Source organism: Anolis sagrei, chromosome 5 (genome assembly GCF_037176765.1).
Source record: "Anolis sagrei isolate rAnoSag1 chromosome 5, rAnoSag1.mat, whole genome shotgun sequence".
Classification (NCBI taxonomy): Eukaryota; Metazoa; Chordata; class Lepidosauria; order Squamata; family Dactyloidae; genus Anolis; species Anolis sagrei.
The window spans coordinates 33,579,522-33,599,987 of record NC_090025.1 but is presented as its reverse complement, the minus strand read 5'-3'; the positions used below and the strand labels follow the sequence as shown (position 1 = coordinate 33,599,987).

Below are 20,466 nucleotides of genomic sequence, written 5' to 3'. Positions count from 1 at the left end.
ATATATATATATATATACACATACACACACACACACACACACACACCTTTGGTGAATGAAGTACTATATCATTAAAGAAAAGATACAGCCTTACATAATGGGCACTTTAACTGATGATAATGATGATATGTTTATACACAGTATTCAAAACATTGGGCTTTATTGCAAATCCTGCACTATCGCACAATGTACTACTATCCTCATATTTTAGATACAAGTGAATTGTGGGAAGGGAACACTAAAATCTGTCTGAGCTTTGCCTCAGGGTAGATATAGATGAGATTTTGTTTTTTTTTAAAGGGGGTGTTGTGTGGTTTCCAGGCTGTATGTCCATGTTCTAGCAGCATTTTCTTCTTTTTCATTTCACCTACATCTGTGACTCGTATCTTCAGAAGATCCTCCATGCTAGAACACAACCATACAGCCTGAAAATCAGACAATACCCTAGTGATTCTGGCCATGAAAGCCTTCAATAATACATTAAACAAAAAAGAATTCATCAAAATCATTGAGAGGAGCCCCCGGTGGCGCAGTGGGTTAAAGCCCTGTGCTGGCAGGACTGAAGACCGACAGGTCGCAAGTTCGAATCCTGGGAGAGGCGGATGAGCTCCCTCTATCGGCTCCAGCTCCTCATGCGGGGACAAGAGAGAAGCCTCCCACAAGGATGACAAAACATCAGAAATAATCCGGGCATCCCCTGGGCAACGTCCTTGCAGACGGCCAATTCTCTCACAACAGGAGCAGTTGCTCCTGACACGACAAAAAAAATTGAGAGGGAAAGCACATTGATCCTTTTAAGCAATAGACATTGTGTGTTTTGATCATAAAGCTCTAATTTTGAATTGCTATGTCTTCATCCTCTGGATTATAATAGCAATCTCTTTTTGTGACACAATCCTCATTTTAACAGGTATATAGTAAGCACTCTACAATATCAATTTCTCTCCATTGGGAACAGTGATCATCAATTAAATCTGGCAAGTAAGGATGGTTAAGAATTTAATTTCATTCATATTTAATAAAAACACAAAAATTGGAGAAGCAAAAACTGACAAATTTATCTAGCATAATTTAATAGCCTAGTGAATTGATGAAAATGCATCCAAGCCATGGATTTTCTGATTTGTGGTCTGTCTCCTAGCCTCCATGGCACACCACCAATATTTCATGTTTGAATGTGATCCTGGATTTAGTTTATTAAAAGTCTGCCCGGTAGCAGAATTGTAAATTCTCTGTGAAAGTTTGCCCCCATTTCCCACAATAATGCTTTGCTATAACTATTGCTTCAGCTAAATAAGTAGTTTACAAGTCATCCAAACCTGATGGAGAGTTTTCCTACTCTGGGAAAAGTGCTACCTCTTTCATCCTAAATGGACACATTTCGTATTGGAACAAATCAATCCTTAAAGAAATGTTGTTAGGTCCTACAAGGTTAGAAACAAAACTCAAATGAATTTAAGTCTTTTTCAGAATCTGTCTGAATGACCTCCAATGAAACAGCCCATATAATGAAATGTATTCAAGTATTCTTCCATTGTGGATAACAAATTAAGACAAAAATAAATCTAATGTATTTCAGTCTCTTATCATGTTTTACAGTTGTATATTAATAGGTCAATTTACTACTGCGCAGAGGAAGCTTGTCAGGGTAATGAGGTACCATCCATCCTACTACTATGCCCTGATTTCTTGTGTCTTTGCCTGCTGCCAAAGAGAAGCTACCCTAAATTCATATATTATTGACAAACTTATCTTATAAGTAACATAATAAGTTAATGCTGTTTTATTTCAGAATGCCTAATCAGTATGCACCACTTCTTTATAAATGTACTTGAAACAAGCTCAATATGCTTATCTAAACACACATTTGTCCACAGATTTCATCAACTTTCCACTAAAAATACATTTTTCTTTGGTAGCATGTTGTTATTGTGTGCCATACAGCCTTTCCTGACTAAGGTTAACGTTATTTATTTATCCTACTTATACCCCATCTTTCTCTACCCCAAGGGTGACTCAAGGCGGCTTACATATGGCAATTATTCAGTGCCTTAAACACATACAACATTAAGCTTAAAATCCATTAAATTAAAATTAATATGTACTGAAAAAATAAAAATTACATTCAATATTAAAATTACGCCATCCAAAAATCATATTCTGAGGCTGTTTCATTGCACATATTCCAATTACATTGTATTATTATAACTTATAATAACATATTCATGGGATTTTCTTGGCAAGATTGAGAGGAGGTTATGCCTTTGCCCTCCTTGGAGGCTGAGAGAGTTGGACTTGTCCACAGACATCTAATGGGTTTCCATGAGCAAGTGAGGATTCAAACCCTGGTTTCCAGGGTTATAGTCCAGCATTTGCACCACTATATTATGCTGGCTACATGTATGTCCTATTAATTCATTATTTTGGAATGTTGCATCAACATGTGAGATGGAAGTGCTATCACTTATGTTATCATCTCGATGGGGACATCAATAAGCATGAAAAGGGAGAATCTCCATGGGAGCCTCCACACATAACTAAAATTGCATCAAAATGGATTAAAGTAACTTGATTTGGCATGGGTTCTAGTCCCCACCTCCTCCCACAATCCTAGGGTGGCTACATGCTATCCTGATTCAAACTTGGATAGTATGAAGCCACCCCAAAGCCCCTAATTTACTCCCTTAAACTTACTGAAAAGGGTCCCTGGCCATCATGGAGCCTCCCATCATATCTTCATGGCATGAGAAAATGAAGTCTGAGGAGATGTGAAGGGTGAGGAGGAACATCTCTCCACCTCCCTTCTCACACATCATTTCTCATGCCACAAGGTTGCAAGGAGCCAAGAGAGGGTAAATTGAGGGCTGGGGAAAAGGGGATGGGCATCTCCCACACCCTCCTGCACCTTTGGGCTCCAGGAATCCAAAGGTGGTGAATGGCAGTGGAGATTGACCCCCGAAAATGTGTGAAGCATCCTGAGAGTCAGTCCCCACAGGTCCAATCTCTTAATTGGACCCTAAGATCTGGATCTAAGGAGGTATTTAATTAATGTGGATTAAACTGGCAAAAACCCAGTTTACTCCCCATTAATTTGCTTTTATTGGAGGCATCATTTGACTACCTCCAGCAAAAACAAGATAGGTCTTGGGTTAAAGGTCTGTCTAAATGGCCTCTGTGTGGTTTGGAAATTTGGAACATCAAAGTTCCAGATCAAATGGAAGTTTATATGGATAATGGAGGATCACTTTAGGATTGTAGCTCTTCATGCATAGGAGGTCTGATAAACTGGAGCTGAAGAGAGGTTGAGGCAACAGGAGTAAGCCCATCAGCTTGAAGATGCTGCAGCATCAACCAAGTTATATTGGTTCATTGGACTGTCAAAAAATTCATGTTTGATGCTATAGAACTGTGAAGAATCGGAATTTCTCTGAATTAGAAGCTCTTCAGCCTTTAACCATCTTCTGAATTCTTCAGCTTCCCTCTTTTTTTTGCCATAATTGGTTTACTCTCTAACCTGCTCTTTAAAATGTAGATCCTGTACATAGAAGACCTGCCTCTATCATTCTTTGTTTTTACAGTCTCCTCAGGTTTTGACACAAATATGACAAGTAACAGGACTGTACAAGCAGTCCTTGAGTTACAAACAAATTAGGTTTGTTCTTAAGTTAATTTGTATGTAGTCTAAGCAGATACATTTCTAAAGATGTTATCCCATGGGAGGGTAGCGGGGGAAAGTATTTGGAAGAGTGGGAACTAGTCTTATACCAGCAAGGTCCTTCTTCAGGGATGGCTGGCCATCCCACATCCTTCTCTCGTTTTCTTCCTGCTTCCCTCCCCTCTTTCTTCAATGGCAAGACAGATACCCACAGGCAGCCACCAGAAGTAGCCATGCATCATGGGGTGGTCTCTGTGGCAAGTGTGAAAACAGTGAGAAAACTGAGGGAAACTTGCATGGGATAAAGTTGTATGTGTAATTGCAGCCTTTTTTAAAAAAAGTTTTGGATAGCATCATAGGGAAGGGTTAATACCCGGTGATGTTAGTTCTGTTGCATGTGCCCCTATTTAGAAGATTTCACCTCATCACCTGTGACAATTGGATTTTGAACATTTTGTGTTCTCATGGAAACATTAATTGATGATAAAGCTTCAGTGGAGACACCTTTTTTCCATGATAATTCTTACAGGAGTGAATTTCCCTTCCTAGAAGTAATTTCATCTTACTTCCTGTTGCCTCCTCCTCGTTTGTAACTAGGAGTCAGATGTAAGTCAAATATTTGACTGCACTTGTAGGTAAACTACTATTCACTTGAAATATCACCTAGTGTTGCAACCTTTTCTCAAAGTTTTTAATACTTTCTTTTAAAAACATTTATATTTTCTTCTATGACTTCATCCAGATTTAAATTTTCTAGATTGTATATACTTTCTATTTCTTCCCAGATGGTTCTTTTTTCAGGAACACCTTTAGAAGCCCTGAGAGCTAATGCATATACTTAAGAAGAGTAATTGAATTAAACCAGAAATATATTTAATACAAGGATAGATAGCCAGTGCTTGTCCAGGTGTTGTTGAGCTCATTAGCCCCGGCCAGAATGGTCAGTTGGGTGACCCAATAGCAATTGTAATCTAGCAATCTTTGTAGAGGGTCACAGGTTCTCATTTTGTCTTTCTGCAACTGCCACTTTTCTTTCCCTGCTAATGTACTTCCAGCATCTAATCATCCCCATAACATAGTTCTTACATCATTTGTAGGTTTATTTTATTGTCACAAATGAGCCCATAACTTAAATATCATTTGACACTCTGTGTAGAAGAACAAGTCCCCTCTTGTTCACCATCACTTTGTCTTCCTAATTCTACTCAAAATTTCATTGAGTAGAATTTGTCAACCTCCTTTCTGAAATTTCATTTCAAGCCGTGCTGAGCTGCTGACCTCCACCAGCTATGCTTTCTTTTCACTCACTAAAATGTATCCCATCTCCTTCCACTACCCATTTGGTCACATCTGGTTGCCTTACCCTCTTAAAGTGTGTTAGACCTCCTCTTCAATAGGGATGTCTGAGAAAGTCAGTTCTTCTTTTGAAAATATTTAAAATTATGCATCTCCCAGGTTGAAAAACAATTGTTTTAGCCAGACAACAGTGCATTCCTCGTCTCTGAATGTGTTTAATGAAAGAAATAAAAAAGTGTGCTCAATGACATGTGCACATTTGAAATATGCACAAAAGCACTGAATTCTAAAAGCACGCAAACCTGCAATAGTTAAAGGAGAATGTGCCCATCAATATGTTCATTTGAAAAAAAATTGCAGAGAATGATTGAAAGAGAGAGGTTGATAAGTTTGGTTTTACCTACTAGGGAATATCCAGAAAAAACTGAAATTATATAGACTTGGAGATAGGAAAAGGGAAAAGTATATGGAAATGGATTTCACACTTTCCCTTGAAGGTGTATGAATTTCATCAGTAGCCATACCCATATATTTATATGCATAATACTGACACGTTTCATTACAGTTTGAGCATTGCCATAAAATTTTATTGTTCTTGAGACTTCTTTCTTACCATTCATAGCATTACTTAATATATGTACTTGGTTTTTAGATAACCTTTTAATTTCTCATTAATTAAAAAAAAGGTGATTGATTAAACGCTTGCTACTGAGAAGTAATCTATAGCTGCTACTCTACACTGTAGCATTGATGCAGTTTACTATCATTTTAACTTGCTTGTCTCAATGCTGTGGAATCCTAGGGTTTATAGTTTGATTGCCACCAGAACTGTTTGGTGGAGAAGGCTAACATTTTTGTAAAATTACAACTCCCATGATTCCATAGCACTGAGCTATGGCATTTAAACTGGCATCAAACTGCATTCATTCTAGAATGTAGATGCATCCCCTAATCTGCAATGAAACTTGCTGTTTCTACCTTAATTCTTAACATCCCACACTTTTTCAAGTAGTACTTCATTCTTATCATTCTTTGTGTATTTTTGGTTTATTGGGATTTCATTAATTCCAAAAAGTTAGGACCTGCTTTCAGACTAAAGGGTTGGGTTCATTACCAAAATATTTTGGCTATATCAAACATCTTGATGGTCATATTAAATGGCTCCTTAATTCAATCTTCAACACTTCTTGTTATTATTGAATAATTGCAGTCATAAAGAGCATGAATAAACTATGTCTTTGATCATTTTTTTATTAGATCTGCTCCCTTTTGTCCTTACTATGGCTATTTCTCACATCACTATTCAAATAAATGAATCCAGTGTGAGTACATTTGTTACTATTCTTTTTTCTGAATTGTGTCCTGGTCACTTAGGGAAATCTATCATGCAATATGGCCGAATTTTCAGAAGTGTTAACTTTTTAAAAATGAAAGAAACACCAGTAGCATAGATAAGGATATAGTTCCTCAACAAAAGAAGGAAGAGATGAAGGAAGGAAATAAAAAGTAGGTCATTAGTCTTCTTTGTTGTGTTTTCAGAGATTCTAAATATGGGTTTTGTAGTCTAGTTTTAGACACCAGCATCATCATCATCATCATCATCATCATCATCATCATCATTATTAGAAACACAACAAGATGAGTCCACAGCAAACAAGATCACTATGCTGGCTGTTTTATTGGATCACATGTCAGACACTTCCCAAGTGTCTAGGACTGTGTGATGTATCCACAAATAATTTGTGCAGATCCCAGTAAGGTGGCCTTTTGCAGCTGGCAGATGGTAATTTTGTTAGCACTGATTGTGTTTAAGTGCAGACCAAAGTCTTTAGACACTGCACCCAGTGTGCCGATCACCACTGGGACCACCTTTACTGGCTTGTGCCAGAGTCTTTGCAGTTTGATCTTTAAATCCTCATATCGTGTCAGCTTCTCTAGTTGTTTCTCTTCAATCCTGCTGTCACCTGGGATTGCAACATCAACGATCCATACTTGGTTTCTTAACACTATCGTGAGGTCAAGAGTATTGTGCTTCAAAACTCTGTCAATCTGAATTCGGAAGTCCCAGAGTAGTTTGATATGTTCATTTTCTGTAACTTTTTCAGGCTTGTGATCCCACCAGATCTTTGTCGTAGGCAGATGGTATTTGTGGCATAAGTTCTTGTAGTCTGTTTGCACAATCTTCTTGCAGCAGCTGAGGATGTGATCTATTGTTTCCTCTGCTTCCTTGCAGTCTACACTTGGGATCTGTTCTTGACTTTTATATTATTATTATTATTATTATTATTATTATTATTATTATTATCATTATTATTATTATTATTATGGCTTCTGAACTTCAGGTGTAAAGTATGATTTAACCTCAGGGAGATTTAGGGTCCATTTAGATATGTATATTGAAGAATTGTTATATATAATATGACCTCTGCTTTGTTATAAAAAAGAATGGCACTTTCTTAAATAACATTTTTCTTATTTAGAAGATATTTCTGTCTCCAGACTTGCTTATCACTGTCTCTACACTAAGATTAGAAAATGTTCTTTCCTTGACCATGCCTTCACTTCATTTTAATCCTTTGCTATGTACCTCCACTTCCTACGTAAGCTTCTTATTATTTCCCTGAACTACTGCTTGCTAAAAAATTGTTAAGTTCTGAACTCTGAAACTTGATTTTTAGTTATTTTATATAGTAACTTACTGAATCCATTTATTGATGTCAAGCAGGGGCAATGCCATGCATACCAACACACAACACAGAAATACCCAAATATGTTATGAAATTAGAAATTTGTTTTCTTTATTTATAATCTGTCTTTCCACCTCCCAAATCCTAAAACAAAATGTTCCCAATCAAATTCCAACCAGAACCAGATCTCCTTAGCTTAAGTATTAGCCTGAATTGTGTCCTTTCAGTTGAATGTCTCCTGGGCTTTGCATTACTTCTTCCTATCTCTCACCCATTTAATCCAAAAAAGGAGCATTCTCTTTGGAAGTTAAGCACAATAATCAAATATATATTTTTAGAAAATATGGATGAGCAAAATTTGACTCTCCAGGTGTTGATTGGTTATAATTCCTGGACACCTCTAGTTATGCTAGCTGTGGCTGATTGGAGTTGTAGTCCAACAACATAGAATCAAAGAATAATAGAATTGGAAGAGACCACATGGGCCATCTAGTCCAATCCTCTGCCATGCAGGAAAAGAACAAAGTAGCACTGACAGATTATCAACCAGCCTCTGTTTAAAACAGTGGTTCTCGACCTATGGGTCCCCGGGTGTTTTGGCCTACAACTTCCAGAAATCCCAGCCAGTTTACCAGCTGTTAGGAAGTCTTGGGATTGAAGGCCAAAATATCTGGGGACCCACATGTTGAGAACCACTGGTTTAAAAGCTTCCAAGGAAGAAGCTTCCAGCACACTCTGAGGCAGAAAGTTCCACTGTTGAACAGCTCTTACAGTCAAGAAGATCTTCCCAATGTTCAAGTGGAATTCCCTTTCCTGCCATTTGAACCCCTTGCTATGGGTTCCAGTTTCCAAGGCAGCAGAAAATAAGCCTGCTCTCTCTTCCTTATGACATCCTTTCACTACATGGCTATCATGTCTCCTCTCTTATCTTCTGCAAGCTAAACATACCCAGCTCTTTAAGATGCTTCTTACAGGGCATAGTCTCCAGTCCTTTGATCATTCTAGTCGTCCTCCTCTCAGCACCCTCCAGCTTGTCAATATCTCTTTTAAACCGTGGTGCCCAGAATTGGTCACAGTATTCCAGGTGAGGTCTAACCAAGGCAAAATAGAGAGGCACCATGATTTCCCTTGATCTAGATACTATACTCCTTTTGATGCAGCCCAAAATCCCATTGGCTTTTAAAGCTGCAGCATCATACCGTTGGCTCATGTTCAACTTGTCCACAAAGACTCCAAGATCTTTCTCACGTGAACTGTTGTCAGGCCAGGCACCACCCATTCTGTATCTTTGCATTTCATTTTTTTCTGTCTAAAAGTCCTTGTTGAAATTCATTTTGTTAGTTTTGGCCCAGCTCTCCAATCTGTTAAGGTAATTTTGAATTCTGATCCTGTCCTGTGGAGTATTGCTATCCCTACTAATTTGGCGTCATCTGCAAACCTGATAAGCATGCCCTCTAAACCTTCATCCAAGTAAATAATAAATATATGGAGTAGTACTGGACCGAGGACAAAACCCTGTTGCACTCCACTAGTCACTTCTTTCCAGGATGAAGTGGAACCATTGGTGAGCAAAACCTTTTGGGTTTGGTTGCTCAACCAATTACAGATCCACTTAATAGTAGCATTGGATAGCCCACATTTTACTAGTTTGTTTGCAAGAAGGTCACTGGGAACCTTGTCAAAGACCTTACTAAAATCAAGATATTCTACGCCCACAGCATTCCCTGTATCTAGCAAGCTTGTAACTCTATTGAAAAAAGATATAAGATTAGTCTGCATGACATGTTTTTGAGAAATTCATGTTGACTTTTAGTAATCACAACATTACAACATTTAGTAATCATTGCCTCCTTAATTATCCACTCCAGACTCCAGTCTCCTGGTATTGATGTCAGGCTGACTGGAAAGATTTTGGAGCAGATAATTAAGGAGTTAGTCTGCAATCACTTAGAAAGGAATACTGTGGAGGCCTGCAGTGCTCATCTCTATTTTAGAGTAAACCTGAATTGATGGCTCTCTTAAGTAGTTGGAATAAGAATGCCTGACACCTCTCTAACTTTCAGTTTCCCTATAAAATACTTTTCAGCCATTCTCTGAAAAATAATATCTTTTTCATCTTTAAATTTCTTTGTTATCCCTCAAAGCCAAATCTATCTTTAATTTGTTATCTCAGCATATTATGTGTTCCTACACATTTCCAGATAACTTTCCAAATTATCTCCTGGCAATGAGATACACAAGACTTTCATGTTGGCAGGACTGTGATTCTTGTGTAGATTTTGGTATGAACTTTAAAGATGCTAAGGTTTTGAACCGATTTTGGCATAAGGCTTCAGCACCATGGATAGTCTTTTACAATGTGGACAGAAATTTGGAGCAGATTTACCCCTGCAATGAGATGGAAGTCATCAGCCACCACTGAAGATCAGTTAATGTGATATCATTCTTATGCAAGTAACAATTTGTTATATCAGGGCATATTTCCCCATATTTTCAGTAAAATGTATTTTTAATAAAAAAAATTCTACCTTTTCATTTTATACATATGGTACCATATGGAGAAATTTTGTGCACATTTTTTAACACGTGAGAGCATTTAAAAATCAATGCCCATCTCTACAGTGAAACAGAACAGTCAAATCTTTTGCCACCCTTTATGGCTGCTAAAGTTTAATACATACCAGCTGGTTAATAGGATTTCTCATATTTGTTTGTCATTCTGAGCTGATCCCACAATCTAATACATAGCACAGAGTACATAAATAAACCCTTCTAAATGGATAATATGGAACAGGTTTTGTGTAAAACTTCAGTTCATCATATAATTATAGGTAGAGAGAATCAGTCAGGAGGAAGTGTGGAAGGATGTATTTTCCTCTTTTCTGTTTCCTAATAGACTTGAGATCCATCCTAAAACATCAGCCAGTTCAAAAACTGCCATGTGAATTTTTAGTTCTATAATTCCTTTTTCTATTATATTTTTATTATCTGTAAGCACAATTTTGAAGACATTTGTAGGGATATGGCAGAGCAAACCAGAGGTAGATGGCACTAGACCAAGAGCTTCCTCCACTAGTCATCTTTTGATGAACATCTAAGCGAGTGTGAAAAGACTGTCTTACTGTTTGTCCCAGCAACTATTTTTATGAAACTGAACTTGTCACCTCAATACATATTCACATGTTTTGCAGTTCTATACCAATTTCCACTTTTCTTCACACACCACATATTAGCATACATCGATGTCCACAGACATGTATCTGACTAAGTGGACTGGAATCCATGAAAGCTTATGTTAGAATTGTTTTTCAATTAGTCCACAAAGGGTTGGAAAGGTGGCTAATTGTTGTTTAGTATCCCAAATTTAATTGTTAGTAATAAAGTGTGCTGTTTCTTGTTGTCATGGCTACTGAACTAAATGTTCCTGTCTCTTGCCAATCTTACACCCTGATCTGAAACACATTTCTTGGAGGTAAATACGATGGACTCCCAAGGAATTTATTTTCAAATAAACCTTGTTCCTAAAAGCATTCCTTCCACATTACTTTTTTGCCTTTACCTTCTAGCTGAACTAATATTTAGTTGAGCAAATGTAAAGAAAATGATTTTGTAATGTTACAGAAAAGACCATTTAACTTGGTAGAACACAAATACCTTGGGCATTATATGTATTCAGTTTTGTGTAGCCAAGTAATCCAAAAATGCTGAAGGGGTTAATATGCAAATATTTGTGCACGATGTACTCCCATTCATTTCCCTCCATTTCCTGAATGAAAGAGAATGAAAGGGCTATTTAAGCTTAGATAGCCTTATGTTTGCATATAAAGGTATCAGATCTGTATATGGATTAGCTTGAAGGAGAACATATTCACCCATGTACAGTTAAAGATTATGCCCTTTCTGAAGCTAAGTTCACACACAAAGAAAACAAAAATAACAAATCCTTCCCAAAGATTCAAAACACCTCACCTATTGCTTGCACTTTCATTACGCAGCAAATCTAGTTAGAATCTTCCTTGTTTGCATAACTATACAACAGTTCTCTCATACTGCCCCCCCCCCCCCCCCAGGTCAACAAAAGGAAAGGAATCTTGTAATGATATCACATTAGAGTTCTAAAGCACAGCTCCACATTTCCCTATTGCCCAGTTTGCTTCTGAAGCAATTCTCAGCCAGAGAGGTCCTCAGCTTCTCTAAACTACATTTTCCAGAAATCTGCAAGAGCAACCAAGGCAATAGGGGAATGTGGACCTGAACTTTAGAACTCAAATGTGATATGAAGCTTGGTGTAGGATCCTAGCTTGTTCCCAAATAGACCACAAGTTGGAAGCCAAAAACAATTTTTGGTGTGATGTATCGTAGGAGATAAACAAATCATGATTCCTGGATTGGAAAAATGTGCTAATGGCTTGTTTAGAAATGGCTTGTTTAGAAATAAAGCTAAGTGGGAAAAATAATATGGGAACAAACAAGCTATGTACCAAATCATACAGGCCATTAAACCAAGGCTAGATTCCTTGGAGTAATGGCTTCTCCTTCTGTCCAGATAGTCAGTACGCAATACAACTGCGGCAAAATTGTAATGCTTATTCTTATTATGATGACAGTTTTAATTTATTAAAGATAACCTAACATAATGGCCTTCTGCGCCCTGCCCCCAAGAATCAACACTCATTCTTAACCCCAAACTACAATCAGGCATTGGATTCACTTTCAGTGTTTTGACCCTGCATTTTTAAGTGGATTAAATGTAAAGAAAATAGCAGGGCTTTTCTACCTTTAACAGTTTTGTGGGAAAGAGAATTTGACATGTTTTTATGACCCTCATGTACAATTTTACATATATCTTCATTTTCTACATAGACACTGAATGGCAGAAGATTTTAATGATTTGTCCCTAGCCTTTGCCCTTCTGTCTTTCTCTCTTATACTTTGTCTCTCTTCTTTCTCTTATATATTTTTGAAACAGAAAAAAAAACCTAGTGATGATACCACTGGAGTGGTGTCCCTGGTATCAGTGCAAACTTCCAAAGCTTATAAAACAGTGCATTTAATGTGAGGATATGCTTCATTTCATAATAGCACTTTCAGCTTTCTTCCTGCTCTTGAAAAGCATTAAGGAATTTGCCATTTTTTTTATTTTTAAAGGTAGAATCATGATGTTAGTAAAGGCTCCAGTTGAGATTTACTGCTGTTACCAAATCTGGCAACTTGGACAAAGAAATTTCTAAAAACAGTCCTCACAGGTTCAATGTATACAAGTCTTTCATGAGACCTAGATGTCATATTCCTAAAAATTGTTAGTCACTCACAAAAAGACCTACTACCACTATTTTTTCACATATTCTGTAAGGGAAAAATAGAACGTAATTTTGACTTGGTGGGATAAGGAAGTAAAAAGCATTCAAAAGATGAAAGTGGTTAGAACAAAGAGTCAAATACATGGCTCCAAGTCCTTGGTTTAAGGTTCAACTACAGTGTCTGCAGCATTTATAGAGTGATAGTAAGAAGTGGGGGAGGGGGGGGGAGAGAGAGAAATGTCTATGCTAATAATGTTCACAACCAATCTAAAACTCATTCAGTTTAGAGTATAGCAATATGATAAACATATAATGGACATTTCATTGAGACAGATATTGAATAATGTTCTATTTATCCAGAGGAACAACAATACAAAATGTATTCAGTAAATAACAGTACATTAGGAGTAAGGAAAATATAGAGTTGCATGTACAACTGATGCCATACATTATTCTTGGGGGATAGCATTTATATAGATAATTTAAGTAACTGAATTACATTTAGAATGAATAGAGACCCCTGGAGCAATATATATCCTGAGACACTGTCAAAGCTAAATTCCATTATCAGTCACTGGAGGATAGCATGTTCCACAGTCGCAAACATATTGATCCAATAGATTTCTTTACAAAGTACACGTAAATGTGACAGGTCACTGAGCAATTATCTTTAGGCAAATACACTGACTGAGTCTGGGACGGCACCCAGTGGAGTTTTAAAAGTTGCAGTTCTGTTCAATGAACAGGCATACCTTTTACATTCATTCTCTTAACGTGTTTTGGGAAATTACTAGGTTGGATGATTTAAAATATAGGTTTTCAAAGCCCAGAGTAATGCCTTGATTTATAGTTGTGTCTTAAGAGAATTTTGAAGAATCAGCAGAGCAAAATATAAAAGAGGGCAGAATGAACTATCTATTTTTCCAAAACTGCTATTACAACCAGTTAAACTCTGCATGACATCTCCCAAATGGTGTGTAAGTAAAACTGCTGCCTATGTGAAACTCACTGTAGCTTTCAAATGTAGTCTCCATTATCCACTAGAAACTTTGTATGACAACAACTTTCTCTGGCCTTGTATACTCACTGTTGTTCCTGGCACAGTTAAGCCTGCAACATTTATGTGAATTTATATCTGATCAGTTAAAATAGCCTTCATGTGTGAAAGGTAAATACAAATTGCCATTTGGCAAATGGTAGTTTACTACAGTATGCTTATAATTATTCAGTAAGATGGTCGGCCTATTGGACCATTCATCTGACCCAATATGGTTGATATAATGTAGTGTTGTTTCTTCAGTAAATTCAGAACTGAACTTTTCAACATTGCCTCTGAGAAAGCTGAGCAACTTGCTATTCCTAACTGGCATGCTGTTAATTCTATTATTCACTGTAATAGCAAGAAAATGATTGAACCAAATATCTAACCATCAGTTTTCAAATGCTAGGTAACAATTAGTGTTTTATGTGTATCATCTATAATAGTAGAATACTGTCAGAAGCAATACCTCCAAAGTCTTTGAGTCTCCCCCTTACAGCTCCTGAATATGTATATTACAATATGGAATTAATATGTTTAACTGTGTCTGTTCAAAAGAAATGCCACACCTGTATCCATTCAATGGTATTATGTAACACTAAATGGCAAGTGCAAGGTTCAGTCAAATGATAAGGAAAATATTATTTCCAATTCATATAAGATGCATTAATGATGTACAATATTTACACAATCCTGCCAAGTAGTATTGTTCTCTTCCTGGTACACAAAATACAATTTGTAAAAATATTGTAAAAATACAGTACAGTACGACTCCTTTACGTTCTGTACTTAAACCCATGGTGTCACCATGGGTTGTTAGATGTTACCCACCGACATCTAATAAAATATGCTCTCTCTATGGTTTGTCTCAGTGTCCTAGACAACTCTATTGTATGCTACTGCTGGATAATATCACAATGTTTACTTTTGTAAAGAATATACTTCTCTATGAATTTTCTAGGTACTCCAGAACAAGTTTATGATAACTTCGAACAAAAGGTGTTAATTTCATTAGGGTTTCCTATTAGCCACGATTCCCTCTTTCTAGTATATTCAGGAACATTAAAATCTTTTTTAGTCAGAAAAGGGGTTTCCCTTGACATATCAGTGCAGAGGGATGAGTGTAGATTTTTCTGGCATCATTGCGTCTATACAATCATTGTATCTATACAATCACTGTACCTACACAATTGTCTACACAATCATTGTGTCTAGTATATAATGTTGACCAATGGAGCTGTCTTGAGTGTTCAGGACCCTTTTACCCTTGTCACTCAAGAAAAGCACAAAAACCAATGGTAAGTCAATAATACACTTTATTTTATATTCTGCTTTATCTCCCTAGAGGGACTTAGGGTGGATAACAATTGACATATATGAGGCAAACATCCAATGCCTTTTTATATAGTGAACAATAATATACAATACACATACAGAAGTAAAGGCCTTCCCCTTTCCATCTCTGGTGTCTGGAAGTGATGCTCAACTCTTGTTCCATTTTTCCTTGCCAAGGAGCCTGTTGTCCATAGATTTTCTCTGATCGTTTCCATAATGTCTGCATGGGGTGCCTTTTACCTCCCCGCCACAGCAGTACCTATTGATCTACTTGCATTACATGTTTTTGAACTGCCAGGTAGGCAGAAGCTAGGGCTGACAGCTGGGAGCTCACCCTGACTCAATCTTGTGAACTGCTAACCCTCCGGTCAGCAGATTTCATGCAGCTAGTGGTTTTAACCACTGCACTACCATGGCTCCTACAGGTGATGAATTTGCAGGATACCTTTAAGACAAAATTGCCTTGATTTAATAAAATACAATGCATACAATACAATACAAAGTATTTTTCTCTGAGTTACTTTGCCTTACTTGACATTATAGCCAGTTACAAGAGTGGGTAACCACATCAGCCAGTGGTTTATTCAATATCAAAGGGAAATTAGAACAGCCCAAAGAAAGTAGAGGGAGAGAGTACATACAGGGTCTCTGGAATGCCTCAGAGGTGCACCAAATGCAATCCTCATTGCTAATTGGTCTCCATATAACCTCTGTCAAACTGTGCACCAATGCTAGCAGCTGCAGTATAAGATTAAAAGTAGGGACACTGTGTCTTGAACTCAGTTGAACATGAAAGGAGGGAAGTGTCCCACCCTCTCCAATTTTCATTAGCTTCTCCTTCTTCTGCAAGCCCCTTTGCCACATACCATTCACTTGCAGAAGATCCTGCAGTACTAAGGAACAGACAAGCCGAAAAGCGAAGTGGAAGTGAGTGAAAGTTCTATTCCATTAAGTGATTTTAGTTCCTTGCAAAGAATGAAAAGATAAATCCTTAGTTGTTTAATATTATTTCTTTTTTACTACCCATCATGAAGTACATAGCCTTTCCTCTAAATTAAAAGAAGCCACCTTGGTCTCTTCTGCCCAGTTCTGTTTACTTGGTACTTAACACAAAAATAACACTTGTTTCTTTTCTGACCATTCCTGCTAAAACTCTGTTGTTTTTAGTTTCAATATTTTAACATCCCCATTAATAAGTAATGCCTTCATATTGCTATTTGTGGTGCCAGTGACACTTCAGGGCATCAGGGGGAAAAAACCGGAAGAAGGAACTATCAAGAGGAAGGGTGTTCACTTTTAATATGAATGCTTAGTACAAGAAGTCAAATTTATTCTGAGCCTCTGCTAGATACAAGAACATTTGTTAAAGATCATAACAGAGATGTGACAACACTGCTGACATGTCTGTGATCAGAGAAGGTTATCACCTCCATTTTAGTATATTAATTATCTTATGTTTTCTGTGTATTCCATTTCCCATGCACTCAGTCATCTGTACTCCCTAATATTTTAATTTCCTGCCATTTTCATCTCACCTGCCAAATCACTATCATCTACTTTGCCACCTTTTCTATCCTTTTTGTTCACCTTATCTGTTCCCTGCAAGCTTTATTATGCTTCATGGTTTTTATAGCACAAAGATCAATTTTCAGCATCCAGTGTGGGTTCAAAGGTATCCAGGGCACCAAATGCATCTCAGTTGGAATAAAATATTACTTTAGGCTTCATTGTATGGAATATACAATTTTTATGTTCCAGTAACAACACACGTATTTATGACCATGTTAAATATTATTTTGAATCTGTAATTGTGATAACATTTGGGATTAGATCACTACAGAGACTTAGCTCTTGTTGTTTTACTCATTCTGACTGCAACATTAAAACTGCATGACCTTGAATGACAGTGGAAGAAGTAACAAATCAACATAATTAGCATTCTATTTGAACACTGTGTTAGAAAGGCAAAATTCTCATTTTTGAATTAAACAGTGACTTTGCTTTTAAATGTTTCCCATAGGAAATATCAAGATAATGTTGATTTAAATAACAATCTTTACTTTTTGCTGAATTCCACATGCAACTTCTGTTTATGTCCTTTGCTAAGAACTACAGTTCTTTTAGAAGGCAACAAAAGTTTCTGCCCCATAGGAATAGATGAAAAAAATCTTTAATTTATTTACATGAGCTGTTCAAATTTTCCAACTCCTTCATATGCATGAAAAAAGAACTTGAGATTTGAAAATAAAATCATGGAATATCTGTAACTGACCAAATTGCCTATCCAGACAGGTGTGTGCCTTCAAGATGCCTGTCAATTTAAGGGACCTATGGATCTTGTAGCCTTTTCTTAAGCAAGCAAAGGTGGGTTTTTTTGTCACTATGTAAGGGCCCATCTACACATGCTGTAAAACCCGGAAGTAACCGGGTTAAAGGGCGAATGGCTAAACAACATTCAGCCAAAGTGTAGGAGGGATTGGATTAAGAGCTAAAAAGCACAAGATTAAAAGGTGCACTTAAAACCCGATTCAGCCTGAAAAAATGCACTTTTGCATGATTGTATATCCCTGCAGTCATACAAAAAAAACGTGCTTCCCTTCCCTTCCCTCTGTGTAGACTGCTTCAGCCCACATAAGATTTTTAAAAGCCCAAAACAGCTGATCAGCTGATTGGGCTGTCAAACGGACACAAGTGGACACAAGACAAGAATCTTGTTGGTTCAAAGAAAGCACAAATGGAGAGCAATTAGAACTCTCTGGAATTCTTTATTTTACACTCAATAATCTGAAACAGAGGTTGAATTAAGAATTGGAGGAAGAGAGAGATCCAATAGAAGATCTGCCATCTTCACAATCTTTCTCTGTAGTGGATCAAGATGGAGGGCAGACAGGAGAAATCTGGTGTAAGACTTTTAAAAAAAAATCCTCCATTTTGCAGTGCACCTCATAGGCACACATGCAAATCCACTTGTGTTTATATTAAGATATTTGCATGTGTGCATACATAGTCCAGCACATAATGGAGTGATTTTTTAAAAAGAAAACTTCCTCCAGATGTTCCCTGTCTGCCCTCTATTTTGATGTGCACAGAGTAAGGTAATGAGGATGGTAGGGACCATATCCTGGGAGTGACAGGTCTGTGTGTGGACTCTTTTAAAACACAGATTTGGTTCTGTCTGGAAACACGCTACATGTATTCCCTCTTTTTTTGCTAGCTCTTCTTTGCTAACTGCATGGCAAGCAGATTCAATACTGGAGAAAGTAAATTTGTGTTGGGAAAGATAATTTCTATAAAACCAGAAAGCAGTTTCTAAAACTTTTACCTGAATTATTTCAACTAGTGTATATCACTTATTTTTTTAAATACATGTGTTTGGGCAAATGTTCATACTAATAGTTTCACTCAAACTATGCAAAGGCAGTTTTCTGGACTTTTTCAAAACCATATGAGGTTGAAAAGTGAAGGGAATTGCCCAGTGCCCCTTTGACCAGTATTCTTTATTCAGTCAAGCAAAGAAGTGCTCCGCCATATCCTCTGAGACAGAAAAAATATATCATATGTGTTCAGTGTCCAAAAGGTCTCACACTATCTCTTTTCCAGTTCATCTCCTTTTCTCCCTTGCTCCGTGGACTATTAAGAACAGACTCATAAATGTTTAAGAGAGAAGATAAGCTAATAAATATACCCCTAAATAATATTCAGTTGCAACTAAGGATGGGATATTTATTTGTCCTGAAATCATCCCACAAGCCTGTCAAGGCTAGCTTCTTAATAAACTAGAAAGATTAATTAGAGATTTATCACAAAGCTGTATAACTGCCAGGCAGTAAAGTGCCTACATTCATTTTTAAAGACAAAGTTGTCAAAAATATTATTTTTAAAAACTTGAAAAATATTAGTTATTAGTAAGACTTTGATCCATTCCTAATTTTAGGTATTAATTGCCCTGTCCTGTCGACTTGCCCCATAAAATGTCCATTAAATAACTAAATGGATAATGTATTATATCAATAAAGTAACTTTACCTTTTTTAACATTATCTTTCATTCTGTTAATACCCTTGTGTTACTCCAAAAAGTTAATAATTACAAGATCTTAACATCCAAGTTTCTATGCTAGAATGTCTAACCCTTGGATTTATCATTAGCAGATGCTATAATTTTTCTACCATTGACTGTGTTACATGAATCAGCAGGCAGTGTGGTATAATGGTCGGTCTGATCATATTGCCTTTTCACTTTTACTTTTTTTATATTTTATTAAGTATGTGGGTCCTCGTCTCTACATTGCTAACATGTTTTTTGGGGATTTTTTAAATGATGGTGTTTCTAGGCCAAGCCACTGTGGATACTAAGTCTTAGTGCAAATTAGAAATCATCCGAAGTGTGATTTAATTTTCAGGAAACCTTGGGGCATATCTTGAGTTATTTAAGTTGATGGGAGGTTTGTCATTGGTTTCAACTAAACACATTTTTTTTCTTTCCTCTAGAGAAAAAATATGCCCTGCTAGTGACATATGCAAATATTTTTAGCAAACACATTTTTAAATGTTTCAGAAATTAATAGTAACCAATTTCATCATATCAGGATTCCCCACCCCCCTACCCCCCATTTTCATTTTTCACCAACTTGGCCAGAGATCACTGAGCAGGGAGACAAAGGTGTTTGATCCGATGACATATTCAATCAGGCAAAGTCAAAATCCTTATAATAAAATTGGAAGGAAAATTCTTTCAAAGCTAATAGAGGTTAAATTATTTCTAGATACTGAGGGACCTTTTTTTAATTTTCCAGATCATTTTAATACATTTACTTTATAAACATCTTCATATATTTAGAAGGTTATTGTTGATTTCCAGTTATTGCATCTCAGTCATGAAGTTCCACATGTACTACCTAGATAGTCTTGTTTCCTTGTTATTTCTAATCATTTGGATAGAAGTGAACTTTGTGACAGAATATGAAAACAGATGCTGAGAAAATTAAGTTACGTTTTCCACAAGAGACATATTTGTCCCCATAAAACCAAGTGTTAATAAAAAATGTCATTTTAATTTGCTATGTTTCATGGAGTGTACCTGTGCAAATAATAAAATAAAAATAACCTTGAACACATTTAAAAAGTGGATTATGATGTATAATGCAGTTGCAATT

General features: G+C 36.8%; 1 protein-coding gene across 2 annotated transcripts in view; it reads left to right on the top strand.

Annotated features, from left to right (window-relative positions):
• The window catches only part of LOC132776899 (bifunctional heparan sulfate N-deacetylase/N-sulfotransferase 4), a 152,674-nt gene that overhangs the window by 89,103 nt on the left and 43,105 nt on the right, over nucleotides 1-20,466 (top strand). The gene's annotated exons all lie outside the window — the stretch shown is intronic.